Source organism: Salmo salar, chromosome 03, assembly GCF_965601325.2.
Source record: "Salmo salar chromosome 03, fSalSal1, whole genome shotgun sequence".
Lineage (NCBI taxonomy): Eukaryota > Metazoa > Chordata > Actinopteri > Salmoniformes > Salmonidae > Salmo > Salmo salar.
The window spans coordinates 70,939,989-70,957,116 of NC_138293.1; the positions used below are offsets into that span (position 1 = coordinate 70,939,989).

The 17,128-nt window shown below is 43.8% G+C and overlaps 1 pseudogene; it reads left to right on the top strand.

Moving 5' to 3' along the window:
* Nucleotides 1-1,785: 1,785 nt before the first annotated feature.
* Nucleotides 1,786-16,823, top strand: LOC106601301 (cilia- and flagella-associated protein 52-like; annotated as a pseudogene).
* The last annotated feature ends 305 nt before the right edge of the window (nucleotides 16,824-17,128 follow it).

A 17,128-nucleotide genomic window follows, 5' to 3' on the forward strand; every position in this document is an offset into this window, starting at 1 on the left:
AACTGACATAACTCACGTCATCTTCTTGGCTTGGTGGGTATGATTCATTCGGACCAGAAATCATCTGCACCATATGAAAATAGCTCACTACTCAAGAATTGCACCATGGAGAAACTTTTTGAGCACATTCCTCCAGTAACTTCCCTACTATGTCTGAACGATCCCCTAGATCACAGGTTAATAATCCCCCTTGCTCCTGGGGGATAAAGGGAGGTCCTGTGGTGCCATTGGATAGTGTTTATTAGGCTCCCTGCTGTTACCTACTGCCTCAGCCTCTCCTCCCTCTTCCCAGTCAAACAGGGGAGCACGCTTCCTTCACTCTGCCGTGAAATCGGGGACACTGTCCCCTCGCTGAGCCAGCACACAGCACACAGCCTGCTGCGGCCATGCCAACAACTGCCTTACGCTGAGTTACCAATAGCCACTGGCACCCACAAGAAGACAAGCCATGCAGCCACTGTTGTATCTCTTCTCCTCTTAAACTTTTAAGGGTGCAAATGTTTTCAGATGGAAAGGTATTTCAAGGCAGGACATACATATAGTGCCTATTTTACTATTCATATTTTAAACTTCTTAATTTATCCCTGAAAACTGTGAAAATTACTCAATGGCTAAACCAGTCACACAATTCATAACTTAGCAATTATTTACTTTAAATGAATGGGCGTTAAAAAATGATTGAAAATGAATGTATTGTCATCACTTGATTATTTAAATGCATGTGCCTTACAATGGTCCAAACCTTGCACCCTATGACACCTAGCAGATGTTCTGGCAGTGGTAGGGAGAGGGCAATGAAACCTCCAACAGACTCACAGGACATGCTCTGTCTCCCAGAATGATAGATGGACCGATGATCCCTTTTCCCTGTCCATCTCTTTTCCAACAACTCTTTTGCTTCCTCCGTAACCTCTGACCTCAGCCGCTGTGATGGAGACCCTGGTCCATTCACTATCTGGGCCCCAGCCCTCCCAGAGCCCCTGGCTACTACTGAAGGCCCCTCCACTGAGCCTAACCTGCCAATAATGGATGTAACCAAGAAGAGGAGCAAGAGGAGGTGAGAGCCTGGTGGTGCACACATCTGCTATTCAACTGGGGGAAAGTTTCAAAATCCTCATCCATCAGACCTGTCTATGACTGATCAGGATAGAGGTACGATTCAATCTCCAACTAGTAAAACATCATCCTGTCCGATCATTGCTTATAGGTTGAGGAAAAACAAAAGAGATTGTTCTCAATGACAGAGGAACAGTTGGACAAGGAGCAACAGAAAAAGCCAAAGGACGAGCCCAAATCTGTTCTGTTGAAACTCCACACAATGGAGGCGAGAAAGACAGAGACTGTGGACCTGTGGATGACATCACTGGTCCAGGCTCTGTTGCCAGACAATCAGTATATGAGAGATTTCTGTCAAAGCTTGGCAAGAGGGATATGTACACACAAGCCTTTTTCATTGCTCTGCCAAACCTTGTCGAAAGCACATAGTTGGAGAAGATGGATAAATGTGAAACCGAAACGAGACTCTGAGTACAGTACTCTTGCCTCTACAATCACTCAGCCCTCTCTCTGATTAATCATGAAAATGTCTCTGTCTTGCTGACAGGGACCCAGAGTTTATCATGTAGATACTGTATTTCCCTCCTAAAAGACCACAGAGAGTTGTGCTGTTACAGTACAGTAGTATCTCATCATGCTGCCAGTAGAGGTGCTGAGGGACTGCAGCATCCCACCACTGAGACTGACCCACAACCCGACACTGTTCCGCCACCCCACACTTTTCTAAATATGTACACGAGTGCCGTGGAGAGGGGAGCGGGCCCGGAGGAGATTGGGCCGCCGCTCACCGCTCCACCCGCAGGTCATAAATCCATTGTCAGACAGGGTGAAGCCAGAACGTTTAGGCACTGTGAGTAAGGTGATTTATGGATCGATATAACCTCTGGAGTTTAAAAATAACGAGAGCAAATCTCACAGAGAATGAAGCACTTCTGAACTGATATAACCACTTTGGAGAGTTTATCCACTGTAGAGTTGAGTTATGTGAGACAGATAGTGATGTTTTAAAATGGCTTCAAGCTTACATTACAATGAAATGGTGGTGTGGAATCAGAATAGCACAGTTGACTTACTCTTGGACTCAGCTAGACACAGAGGCAGTTAATAAAAGCCAGATAACAGAATAATTGGACCTTACAGTTAACAGCGCTGTTGCTCACCAGTTCAGCCAAACCCATTTCCTTAGATACTTCAGTGTTTCAGTTTATTTCTCCAGTACCTCCAGTCCAGCATCACTCATTCCTACCAAGACCACCTTCCCACCCTAAAGGCAGGACCTGCAGGACATGGGGACTGAGTGTAACTCACGTTGTGGCAAGTCCCAGGGTCATGGTCCGGCTGTGTGAAGATCTTCTCCTGCCCAGCATTTATTCTAAATGACATATCCTGTTCTTCCCTGTGTCCTGCTCTTCAGGGGCCCAGCCTCCCCTCCATATTTCTCCAGGCCAGATGCAGCTAAACCTAGAGCCTGAGCCCAGAGGTTTTATTTCATCAACAGAGCTTCTAAATGCTTCCCTAAAAGCTACTGTTGTAAAAGTTGTCTGGTATTCACAGACTAGGTAGACAATCAAATTGTGTAAATCAAAAAAATGATTTAATGATGACCAGCCTAAGTATTCCAGAGTATAATGGTCCACTTGTAGGATGACATATCATTTTGTAAACTCGTTTTAAATCCCTGTCCCTACTAGCGCAACACACACATTTATTTGGATTGTGTTATGTTCACTCTGCAGCTTCTTTTTTTATAACGACATTCTTTATTCTCAGTAACAGCCTGTTCATCGTCTATGGTAAATTCCTAGTATTCCTGGAACAGCCTGTTTTCTTTCCTATTGTAAAAAACAAGAAGAATAACATGAAGCAATGTTGAAATGATCCACTTTCTACGAAAGGTAAGAGAAGTGCAAACAACAGTAAAGTGAACAATGCCAGATGCTGTTATCACAGCCTAGTCATACCAGGATTACACATTTTATTTTTGGTATCCTGAGGCTTTGTAAATCAGGAATGTAATATGAAAGAATAGGCCTACAAGACTAAAGAAATACAGAGCGCTGTTGTTCTACTCATCACTCAAATAGCACACTGTGGTAGGTGGTGTGTACCTGTTATGTTAAAACTTACAGAAAAGCCCGGTTCCATTTTCACTGGCAAAGTCTAGATCAGCAGAAAAACACTACTCATATCATTACTGTAACACACAGGGAAGAAAGGCCCTATTTAGTGTCATAACAGCTAATTACTCTGTCGGCAGGGAGCTGATGAACCTGGAACTTACATCTTAAATCCTTTCAGCATGCTCTACCACACCAGGCTGTTGTCGTGTCTTAAATGATGCTCTACCACACCAGGCTGCTGTCGTGTCCTAAATGATGCTCTACCACACCAGGCTGCTGTCGTGTCCTAAATGATGCTCTACCACACCAGGCTGCTGTCGTGTCCTAAATGATGCTCTACCACACCAGGCTGCTGTCGTGTCCTAAATGATGCTCTACCACACCAGGCTGCTGTCGTGTCCTAAATGATGCTCTACCACACCAGGCTGCTGTCGTGTCCTAAATGATGCTCTACCACACCAGGCTGCTGTCGTGTCCTAAATGATGCTCTACCACACCAGGCTGCTGTCGTGTCCTAAATGATGCTCTACCACACCAGGCTGCTGTCGTGTCCTAAATGATGCTCTACCACACCAGGCTGCTGTCGTGTCCTAAATGATGCTCTACCACACCAGGCTGCTGTCGTGTCCTAAATGATGCTCTACTACTCCAGGCTGTTGTCGTGTCCTAAATGATGCTTTACTACTCCAGGCTGCTGTCATGTCCTAAATGATGCTTTACTACTCCAGGCTGCTGTCATGTCATAAATCATGGTCTCTGGTGATGCTCACTGTTGACAAGTTGATGGTCATACAACAGAAGACCTCTAGACACACACTAACTCATTCAGACGCACACAGACGTATACACATTCACAGGGACATCTCCACCATCTGGAGAAGTTGAACATGTGGTTCAAACAGCTGGCAACAAACCACCACCCCAACGGGAACCCACAGATACCCCCTGTGTCCTCTTCCCTGATATATGCCATGCCTTAGCCAACATGTTCAGCCACCACTGTGTAACATTGATAGTTCAACATTCATCAGTAATGCATGGTTGTATGCTATGTGTGATAGGCTATGTGTGAATGGACTCCAGATTCATACAGAAACATCTGTACAACGTATGGCTAACTGGAGAGGGCTGTTTGGAAATGCATTTACAGGACAAAATAATAAAAAGATTACAACTCGCTCCCGTATGAGCGGAGGAGCGATCAATTACTCTATTTTGGCCTGTGTGGGTATAATTTATAAACACTTTAGTGCTGTGTAATAGAAGCCTGCTGGAATGACAGTCTACAGGCAGTGCAGGGCCATTGAGGCCAGATGAGAAAGAGTTTATTTGTGGTTTGGTTAAAACAACTGGATGTCACAGTATGTGGACTTTATGTAAATTGAGGCAATCCAAGTAGCATAACAGAGCCTTCAACACTTGTCTACATTGTCCTTTCAGATTTTTTATTTTTTGAAATCTCTTAATTTAATTTTATTAGAATTATGTCTGATTCCAATCGAAACATTGATTAAAAAAATGCTTACATAAGGTCAAAATGCCAGTATAGTATATTGGTTTTTAACCCTCCCACATACCTCGCAGTCCCCAAATTAAATGAAATCATTATCATCTGAATGAATCCTGTTAGTTATCTTTAGTTAGTCATGTGTCTGTTGTCCATAAGGATATTGTGAATATTACACCTCTGAAATGTTTGCTAAGTATTTTACCAAAGGACTGATCTCTGCCTCCCTGTGCCTCTGATCCAGCAGGGCGGCGATAGTGTGAAGATTAAAAGCTTATCCAATTAGCCACCCGCTGAGACCTGCTGAGCCAATCAGGCCCATCTAAAGCCCGTGGTCACACTGGAGTGCTGCCGGACAGGCCCAGATCAGCAGGGTCAAACAGAGGAGAATGTCTCAGGGCTGTCCATGCAAGGGGAACAACAATGTCTTAGAATGGGGGAGCCCTGTCTCCTCTCTTTCCTGGCTATTCTTCAATGAACATGCTGTTCCTCAAATAGTTCTTGAACAATGATATCAGAGGGGGAAAAAGCTTGAATTACTCGAGCGTGAGTAACGTCACCACTGCACACAGAGACCCCACACTGTGCTTTTTAGACCACTGTTTAGGCTGACTTAAAACTGAGGGGTTCTGTGTGACGGATTTGTCTGTTCACTTTCAATTATATGGGGATCAGTTTAAGATCCGGCTATGTTTTGTTCATCTAGATATTTCAGTGACAACATGGTGTCCTATTGTCCTACACCTCTTCTGTCTTTTTACACATCCATCTGCAGGAATTGCTGTGTTCTGACTGTCCTCAGGTTTTATCTTCTGGACTGAAATGTTATTGTTGCATCCAACAATATGACTCAACAATATCAAACCTGTCTTTATCAAAATAAAGACAGGATAAATATAAGAGGATATGAGTCAATGGGCACTAAAATTGACACTCACAAAATCACAGTGAGACCATTGTGAGAAGGTCCCTGGCCCATTACTACCAAATCATAAGTGTCTTTACCTAGTCCTCTTCGTCCTGGGTGGGACATAACGCCGCAACAATCTTCTTCCACTGGGGTCTGTCTTTGGCCACAGTCCCATGTCAGTCATAACAAGCAGGGAGCTCATTCATCAGGATTTGTGCTGACACTGAGGTCACAAAATCTGCAGAATGAAAAACAATTCAGTGAACCCATCATTTCCTTCAAAACACTGCCCTCTGCAGGAAATGAGGGGTAAACAGAAATCATGACAGTTTGGCATTTGGCAGAAAAGGTCTTTCAGGCTATTATGCATAAAGAGGTCCATATTAGGCTATACCAAATACTTAATCTTTGGTGTGAGACATTCTAAAGAGAGAGTGAGTCTTGTATCTTCGATGTTCTTCGTATTTCTCCTGACGATGCGAGTGTAGAGGTCAAATGCAGCTTTTCACTAGATATGCTCTTTCATTAGGGTGCCAAAAGTCATAGGATTATGACTTTTTTCCCTCATTTGTCATCATGGAAAAGACAAGCCTGGGCTCCAGCTCACATGGTCATGAATGGGTGTCTTCCACACAGCTGGGTGGTCTGAGCCGGATGTGACCCCAATAAAGACCCCTACACTGAATGGTGGCTGCCCTTGCATGACCCTCACTTTTGTTGAGGCTTCAAGGGGCATTGAGTCACAACACATTATACAAAAAAGGACAGCTATGAAGTCAGCCAATGTACCTACCTGCGTCATTCTTGTTCTTGGAGGAGCCATGGAAGGAGAAGCAGAGGAGAGTGTGCTTGCCTGGATGGTGGAGCGTAATCTAAAGCACTATAGAAATTAAATATAATATTATTAGAGGTTCTGTCAAACTTATCACACAGTTCACTTTGCAGCATGAGTCATTGGACAAAATCATGAGAGAAAATTGAGTCCATTGAAAGGTTTGAAACATTGTAATCTCTCCCACAATGGGGTAAAATATGGATCAAACGTTTTGTCTGCGCATGCACAGAGGCTCCTGGGACAACCATTGCTACCTCGATGGCTATGAAAAAAGTTTAGTTGGCAATCAGTGTCGAAGCTAAAAAGTGAGAGTGCTTCGTAAATGTTTACCAGTAGGCTGGAGATACACAAAATGTTTCACTTCTTGAGCTTGATGCTGTTTATACTGATATGCCCTAGCTAGCTAGCTAGACTTTAGTCATCTCTTCTGAACTGATTACTGTGTTCATCAATTGATCAGAAAAAAATCCAGATTAATATCACATAGCTAGTGGACCCTACAAAAACTCCATACATTTTCCCATAGGCTTTGTTCAACGAACCATGGTGAAGGTAGTGTCAACAACAAGACGCCATTATTGCATTATTACATTTTCTAAACCCAGAGGTCCAACATCACAAGACTTCCGGGAACACTTGCCAAGCAGACTCTGCAGACCAGACCGAGGTTTGAGAAGTCAATGAGAGAAGTGAACATTTATTCCTAGTTGTTCAATTTTTAAGTCTAAAGGCACAACCTAGACTTGAAGCCAATGTCTTAAAGGAAAATTCCACCCAAAACTAACTTTTTGTATTTGTTTCATTGCTGATATACAGTGGCAAGAAAAAGTATGTGAACCCTTTGGGATTACCTGGACATCTGCATAAATTGGTCATAAAAATTGATCTGATCTTCATTTAGGTCACAACAATAGACAAACACAGTCTGCTTAAACTAACAACACACAAACAATTATAAATGTTCATGTCTTTATTGAACACACTCTGTAAACATTCACAGTGCAGGGTGGGGAAAGTATGTGAACCCTTGGATTTAATATCTGGTTGACCCTCCTTTGGCAGCAATAACCTCAACCAAACGTTTTTTGTAGTTGCGGATCAGACCTGCACAAAGGTCATGAGGAATTTTGGACCGTTCCTCTTTACAAAGCTGTTTCAGTTCAGCAATATTCTTGGGATGTCTGGTGTGAACCGCTCTCTTGAGGACATGCCACAGCATCTCAATCGGGTTGAGGTCAGGGCTCTGACTGGGCCACTCCAGAAGGTGTATTTTCTTCTGTTGATTCTGTTGTTGATTTACTTCTGTGTTTTGGGTCGTTGTCCTGCTGCATCACCCAACTTCTGTTGAGCTTCAATTGGCGGCCTGATAGTCTAACATTCTCCTGCAAAATGTCTTGACAAACTTGGGAATTCATTTTTCCGTTGATGATAGCAAGCTGTCCAGGCCCTGAGGCAGAAAAGCAGCTCCAAACCATGATGCTCCCTCCACCATACCTTTCAGTTGGGATGAGGTTTTGATGTTGGTGGGCTATGCCTTTTTTTCTCCACACAGTGTTGTGTGTTCCTTCCAAACAACTCAACTTTAGTTTCATCTGTCCACAGAATATTTTGCCAGTAGCGCTGTGGCACATCCAGATGCTCTTTTGCAAACTTCAGATGTGCAGCAATGTTTTTTTTGGACAGCAGTGGCTTCTTCCGTGGTGTCCTCCCATGAACACCATTCTTGTTTAGTGTTTTACGTATCACAGACTCATCAGCGGATGTAACGCTCGTCGTATATAGTGGACCAAGGCGCAGCGGGTTGAGTGCTCATTTTAAACTTTTATTGAACACTAAATAAACAAAACAAGAAAACGAACGAACAGTAATGCAGGCTACACAGAGCAGTGCAAAAACAACTTCCCACAAAAGACAGGTGAAAAAAGGGCTACCTAAGTATGACTCCCAATCAGCAACAACGATGTACAGCTGTTCCTGATTGAGAGCCATACCAGGCCAACAAAGAAATACACAACATAGAAAAACCATAGAAATACAAAACGAGAACATTACCCAAAAACCCCAGAACACATAAAACAAACACCCCTCTTACATAAATACATATCCCAACAAACCCCGAACCACATAAAACAAACACCCCCTGCCACGTCCTGACCAAACTACAATACCAAATAACCCCTTTACTGGTCAGGACGTGACAGTACCCCCCCCCCCCCCCCCCCCCCCCCCAAAGGTGCAGACCCCGGATGCACCTCACACAAAAAAACACAAAAATAACCCCAAAACAAAATAATCCCAAACTAAAGGGAGGGAAGGGAGGGTGGTTCTTGTGCTACACCCCCCCCCCCTCCCCAACCCACCTACTATGGAGGTGGCTCAGGCTCCTGCCTTACTCCCCCACCTAACCTGTCCACCCCCGCTAAATAATTATTAAATGTTACCCTTCCCGAAGTCTCTGGGCTATGGCGCATCGCTGAAGACCTCGGGCTGATGTGCATTGCTGGAGACCTCAGGCTGATGCGCTTCGCTGGAGACCTCGGGCTGAAGGGTGACTCTGGCTGCGCCAATTCCGGACTGTAGGGCGACTCTGGCTGCGCCGATTCCGGGCTGTAGGGCGACTCTGGCTGCGCCGATTCCAGACTGTAGGGCGACTCTGGCTGCGCCGATTCCGGACTGTAGGGCGACTCTCGCTGCGCCGATTCCGGACTGTAGGGCGACTCTCGCTGCGCCGGCTCCGGACTGTGGGCCGTGTCGCTCGGCTCCAGACTGTGGGCCGTGTCTCTCGGCTCCGGACTGTGGGCCGTGTCTCTCGGCTCCGGACTGTGGGCCGTGTCTCTCGGCTCCGGACTGTGGGCCGTGTCTCTCGGCTCCGGACTGTGGGCCGTGTCTCTCGGCTCCGGACTGTGGGCCGTGTCGCTCGGCTCCGGACTGTGGGCCGTGTCTCTCGGCTCCGGACTGTGGGCCGTGTCTCTCGGCTCCGGACTGTGGGCCGTGTCTCTCGGCTCCGGACTGTGGGCCGTGTCTCTCGGCTCCGGACTGTGGGCCGTGTCTCTCGGCTCCGGACTGTGGGCCGTCTCTCTACGGGGCACTGTCGCCGGAAGCTCCGGACGGGGCACTGTCGCCGGACACTCTAGACGTGGCACTGTCGTCGAACACTCTGGACGGGGCACTGTCGCCGGAAGCTCTGGACGAGGCACTGTCGCCGGAAGCTCTGAACGAGGCACTGTCGTCGGAAGCTCTGGACGAGGCACTGTCGTCGGAAGCTCTGGACGAGGCACTGTCGTCGGAAGCTCTGGACGAGGCACTGTCGTCGGAAGCTCTGGACGAGGCTCTGGTTCACATACTTTTTCTTGCCACTGTAGTCCCAAAATGTTGACTTGCAAAACCAGCATCATATGATGAAAAATGCATCATATGGGCCAGATTTCTGTATTTTGAAAGCTACATATTTTGAAACCTTGATAGCTGACAAGCAAAACACTTGGGACTAAATCAACAACAGACTAATGAAACAAATACCAAGACAGTTTTCTGGTGGAGTTTTCCTTTAAGTAGCTCAACATATTATTACTCCATCCTCGTGAAAATAACAAACTGACACGTTTTCATTTTCGGCAAAAACAACTTTATATCAAAGGAGTGCCTTTTATTTGACGGATGCACATGCACAGTTCGGAGCGAGATGACTGTTAGACCCAATGATGTGTGTATAAACCCTGGATTGCTGATGCTATGTATTGCCCATTGAGAGGCTTTGAAGCCTCCGGTCGGCCACATTGAGCTCCACAGTGGATGTGTCATTATACCCATAAAACCTAGCGGTCAAACACGAAAATGGTTCCAACTGTTTTTCCACCATTCATTATTCGCATAGGAGATTTTAGAAACACTTCAAATTAAGTATGTGTTTGGTGTAGGCTTACCTTGGCGTGACGTTTTGATAACCGGTTAGGCCGTCATTGTAATTAAGAATTTGTTCTTAACTGACTTGCCTAGTTAAATAAAGGTTAAATTAAAAAAAAAAAATCATTAAAAAAACATGTAATTCTGTCTCGGACAAGGTGATCAATATTTGCCTCAATTTACTCTCAAAAATTAGAAATACTAATTAGCAACAGAGAAGACCTCATGCAAGACTTCCTGCAGGAAGCTCCTGCATGTCATCTCTAGCCGACACTGTCAGCTACCATTCACCAGCGCGATCAGAGGCCTTCTGTGCCCAATCCATGTGGAATCCATGCGCTATATTGAAATTAATTGAATAAAGTGTGGAACTTCTTGTCCCCTTTCTCTCTGTCTTAGCTAGCCACTGACTACACCTTAGCTAGCTAGCTAGTTAGCAAAGCAGTAGAAAAACAATATATTTTGATTTACTTAGCCTAGATAATTGTTTGTACAGTATGTCAACTATTTCAGACCTTATGGTATTTTTCAAGGATGAGGATGAGCATGAGCATTAAAAGGGGAGAAGACCACTATAAATCTGGCCATGTGGAGGAGTGCAGCTGTAATGAGGGGCAACTTACCGGTTTGGTCAGGGCCAGCATGAGGAATAAAGTGTATCCTGTGTAGCTATCAGGGGCGGAAATCCCGGGGGGGACGGGGGACACACGACCCCCCCATACTGGGAAAAATATGATTTGTCCCCCCCAATATATCACTGAAACATAACTATGTAATTTAAATAATATTAATAATACGCAATGAAAGCAATTGTGCTGATTATAGACACTTAATAGCGCGTTTTTAAGTTTCAAAAGATTGCAACCCCCCCACCCTTTGCCTCACAATGGTTTGATCCACTGCCAGTTCCTTAGCTTGCTACGTAACTGACGTGAGGTTAATCCAGTCAATCGCGCACACACACTAGCTGAATATGCAGAGCTAGCGCGCAAATATGAACTATTAAGCTAGCTAGTACCTATTCCATTTATGTGGCGTCGTCAAAGATGGAATCAGCATGCAGATGATGTAAGTTAGTGCTTCAAAGTCCCGGTGATAAGGTTAGCGATCAACTGAAATCCAAACTGAACAGAACTACACTCTCTTCTACCATTGTCTTAAATATATTTAATGGTCTCGTTGCAAAAGCTAAATTGTCGCAAGTGAACTTTTATTTATTTATTTTATTTCACCTTTATTTAACCCGGGTAGCAAAGATTATAGCAAACACCACTGAAACTGAATTGGTGCTCGCTAGCTTTGCAAATTCAGCTATTGTTGGAAGCCAGCCAATATGAAACAAACTATTAAAATTACAAAAGGTTGCAGCATATGTTGTGTAAATGGTGAACTCATACAGCTGTCAACTCTTGTCATTTTAGTCCGTTTCACATTTGCTAGCTACCTTTTAGATCGAAGCCCAAATAGAATGATTGAAGATGATAGAAGCCCATCTCCTACTGTAAATAACCTACACACTGTGTGTGTAGCCAGCCAGCCAGGTAGAAAAATGGCAGAAAAATAAAAGACGGACATCAGAGTATTTTTCAATAAGCCAAAACGCATAGTAAGAACCCTAGTAGCCTAATATCTCAAATACTAGTTGATAAAATGTTCATAAGAAAGAAATGAAATTCTAATGGAAATGTTTCACAATGATGTCATTAGGCAGAGCAGGCAACAGATGGCACACAGACAGCAGAGTTGGGGACAGATATGCAGGGACAGACTGGCAGAGACAGGGAGTCTCAGGTAAGTTTGTTGAGTCTTTGTTTGGCAACATTATGAAAGGTTCTCAATTTTTTTGACTTGTAAAATAGGAACATAATTGGAAAATGCCATGGATACCCCCACTCTCAACTTAAACTGGTGACTGAACTAAGATTTGTTAAAGGCAATGGTATTGCTGTTGTGATTAGTTGTATCGTTTTGGGTACAGGTAGTTAGGAGTACGGCAAACACCTTATTTCTTTGGTTCCTCAATATACATTTACCATATTACAATGTAGGCTATGTGTTACAGCACTACTTTTGGTGTCCCCCTCAGGAATTGCTCTTGAGAAAATTTCATGTAATTGTCCCCTCCAAAGTTGATATCAGATTTTCGCCAATGGTAGCTATTAAGTAAAGATTGAGCATCTTAGCAATACAATGTGTTCTACACAACTGTCAACATTCTACAAGTAAAGAGCCACATAATCAACGTTATATAATCATTAACCAGATTACCCTGGATACCAGACTTAGATGAGTCATAACTCAGTTCTAGAATGTTGTCATTGACGAGAATGAATATATAAAAACACATTTTTATTGTAACCCTGGACAAGCACACCCGATTCAATTTGTCAACTAATCATCAAACCCTCAATGAGTTGAATGAGGTGTGGTTGTCCAGGACTACATTGAAAATGTGTACTGTTGGCCGTACTGGAGGACCAGGGTTGGGAAACACTGACCTAGAAACACATGGAGGAGAGATGTACAGGAGGAAATGACTGAAAATGGCATCAACTGGCCTATGCTACTTATAGGAGCCATGGGCTTAAGTCAAGTCAGTCATTTGATTAGTCATGCTCAATAGGTGCAGTCATTGGAACAAAACCGTTTTTGCTGTTTGCGTGGCAAAAATGTTGAGCCCATCCCCAACAGCCTGAAGAAACACCTGGGGGGAATAATAAGGACCTTCTAGTGGAAGTGAACCACAACTAGGCTACTAACTAAACACTATGCAGCCAACCCTCACTCACTGGACAACGACTTGACTCACTCCATGTTCTTACAACACAGAGAACATCACTTGTGGCAAATGTTTACCTAAAAATGCTGAGCTGAAAAATCATATGAGTATTTAGCACTATGTGGATGGGACATTCCTGCTGGGATGGAGGATTTATCTGTAATGCTCAACTAGATGATCAGGACAGTCTAGCGTACTACTTGCCCGAAAGAGGTGAAGTCTTGCGACGACTGTACTTCTGATTCTGATGAGGAAAGTTAATGAGCTGTGAGATCACTAAGGAGGACCAACAGGACCAACAGTGGTTGAGGGATCATCTGAAAGGGACTGACATGTCTAACTGACTTCACAGGTCATTTGATTAGTCATGTACAACAGATGCATTCATGGAACAAAACAGTTTCTGTGGTTTGTATGGGAAAAACATTGAGCCCACAAGATGCACCTCAGTAAGAATATTCTGTAACTGTGTCATGGTGGACGTGCCTGAAAAGTCAATGTTTCCATTGAGCTCCAAATAAGAAGTAAGTAGAATTCGATAGGACTAACCCTAAGAAAATCCTCTGGACTGCTTAACTAGAGAGACAGCGAGAGAGAGAGAGAGAGAGAGAGTACATCTAAGGATCGGAGAGCCATCACTTCCGGCAGATCTCCTTGCCGAGGGTGGCGTTGAACATCATGCACTGTTTCTCATAGGGGACGCCTGAAGATGTTCCGCATGTCACGCCTTATGTCTAAAACATGGGAAAAAGGGGAGACAATAGTCAAAATCTCAAAATTCTATGTTTTACACAATGTTGTATCACATTTGATGAGTTACTAACTTGTCCGTCCACATTCTCGATCTGCTGTAGTCCCTACACCTGGACTCTCGCACTCGGATCACACTGGCACAGGAGGTCCATGCACCGGATGGCCTCAGGGATGCACTCCTGTTGGACTGGAAAACAAAAACATTTGGTCAGTGGTGGGTCTTTTCAAAGCTGTATCACTATCTTTATCTGGCCAGAAAATGCATTGTTTACCATAACACAAACACACCTTGGACAATGTGACAAGTGGTCCCTCAACACCCAATCCTAAATCATGAGAACCATACACAAACATACTGTGCAGATAGATATTTCAGCCACACCCGTTGCTGACAGGTGTAGAAAATCGAGCGCAAAGCCATGCGATCTCCATAGACAAACATTGACAGTAGAATGTCCTTACTGAAGAGCTCAGTGACTTTCAACGTGGCACCATCACAGGATACCACCTTTCCAACAAGTCAGTTCATCAAATTTCTGCCCTGCTAGAGCTGCTCCGGTCAACTGTAAGTGCTGTTTTTTTTAAGTGAAAACATCTAGGAGCAACAACGGCTCAGCCACAAAGTGATAGGCCACACAAGCTCACAGAACGGGGCTGCCAAATGCTGAAGCATGTAGCCCATAAAAATAGTCTGTCCTCGGTTGCAACACTCACTACCGAGTTCCAAACTGCCTCTGGAAGCAACGATAGCACAAGAACTGTTCGTCGGGAGCTTCATGAAATGGGTTTCCATGGCCGAGCATCCGCACCCATGACAATGCTCAGTGCACAAAGCAAGGTTCATGTAGGAATGGTTTGTCGAGATCGGTGTGGAAGAACTTGACTGGCCTGAAATTTAACTGACCTCAAAATAATACATTATTTTTAAAGTATTAATGACCTTAGATTTCAGCATTTCTGGCCACCATTTCAGGAAAATCCTAATTTACCTCAAATGTCTCTTTGCTCTTCCCATCATTGATGTTACTACTCCTACTGGTTGCACAAAATGAAAATAATGGTAAAAAAATATTTAACGTCATAAAGCTACAATATTAGTTGATTTATAATGGAAGATCTCATCTAAAAAAAATACGTTTTCCCAAAACGACATGCCCAAATGCCAACATAAAACAAGTCAGCAGCTAGCCATCAACACAATTTTCAGTTGATGCAATACTTTTCTCAGTCAATCACAATACCCAAAATACGCTGTGTGTCTTTTGTTTACCAGGTCATGTAATCTTTGGTGTAAAAGTCAACACTAACAGAGAGCACCTTATATATCCACTGGGCTGCAATATCATCCTCAAAAGCCTGACAAAAAAGAAACAGGAGTTTATGCATGGCCACACCAACAATGTCTCCTGTGTCACTGTGTCCAAAGGTGGAAAGTATGTTGCCTCATGGTCAGGTCACTTTCATGGGCTTCAAGGTAATGGACTAATGCAAAGATGAAAGAAAAATGGATGGGCAGAAAACTGTGATAAAGGATAATTAGCTGGTCTTTATCATTCTTTGAAAAGGATGAGGTTATAATATGGGACTTTGCCAAGAGATTAATATATGCTCACCTGCAGCTCCACAAAGCCTAAGTGGAAGGATTGGCCTTCTCCCCTCAATGTCAAGTACCTGGTGACCCTTGGGGGTCACGATGATGGCAGGTTTTGTCAAACTTTGTGAAATACTGACATTTGACTCAGATCCTCTGTTAAAATATAGTAGTTACAAATAGGTGGATTCATACATTTTAACTGAATAACTGTGTGTGTCTATAATTTCCATATAGTGGTGTGTAAAATAGAAAACAGAGAAGCCATTTGTGGAAGCCTGGCCTCAGCCCACAGTGGTGGTCACTGCCTTACTCTGCAATACTCCAACACAAGTGACAGCATCTTCGTATAGGCAGTATATCTAAATAGAGCTATTTTTGTATACTTTTGGCTTGGCACACCTTCTAATGAAATGTCACAGCTATGGGCCTATAAGGATATGGATCATCTTCTTGTAGCGACACTCTCTGCATTTGGGAACTTGATCTTCCCCACAAGATCACACACACTGAATGTCAGACAGGGCAGCCGAAAAAACAATTAAGAAATGCATTTGGGTAATTATAATATCAGAACACATGGCTATACACAGGGCTCTACGCTGACCTTTCATACAAGGAGTACGTGTGCACCTATGTTGAAAAATGTAGGCTGTAGAGCCCTGATACATTTGTGAGAGTACTATTTCCTCAGCATAGTGCAGTAAGTCTTGTAGCAGTTTGCAGCCTGAATAACTTGTTGCTTCTTGGTACAGATCCCTCAGGAAGGCAGCTATTTTTACTGTGGCACTAGTGGGGATATCCTGAAAGTCAATCTCAAGACCAAGCTTCTTAATGGGCCGTGGCCCAGTGAAACAGAAGTTCAGCCAGGTGGCTTCAAAAAAAGAACACGGTAAGAGGAGTTTAATATCTGGCTTAGTTAGATAGACTGCAGTACAAACCTCAGAACTCAGCATGCATTGCCCCTTGTTGTCTACATGGGGTGAACACAATCTGTGATAAAGACAGGCAACATATTGTCGGCTCAGGAGATGGCACGTTTCCTCTGTTCAGGATCCTCATCCAACTTCAAACACATCAAGTGAGTCAAGTGTCTGGAATGGAGGTCTATTCACTTTTATAGTTATTCTCTCACTTCAGTAATCCTGTGTGCATCTTCCAAAAGCATCTAATACACCACTGTACTACTCAATGAATACTACCTGTATGTGTATTCTTTGGTTTCTAATCTTTGGCAGGAAGGTTCAGCTGGAAAGGGGTGACATCCATAGCGCCCTGTGGTGATGGTCACCAGTTCTTTGTGGGCACAGAAGTGACACAGATCTACTGTTTCAACAACACTGACTTCAAAGCGGAGTTCATCACCTGATCACCACCAGCCATAACAGCACCGTGAACGATGTGAGTGACACAACAGGCTAAAAGGTCACATAATATACGCCATCACATTCCATTTGTGTGCAGGGTCAGTCCACTACTGAATGCAAATAGGGTACTGATTCTGTTTGACTGGCTGTTCATTTTGAAGCCAATTGACACCAGTAGAGGGGGCTACACAATCATTTAGTAACCTGGTATATTTATGTTAAGTATTATGTTTTCCAATAGATGGCAGTATTGACTCAATACAGGGTTTGCTTTATGCGATCCGATAACATGTATGCCATGTAACCA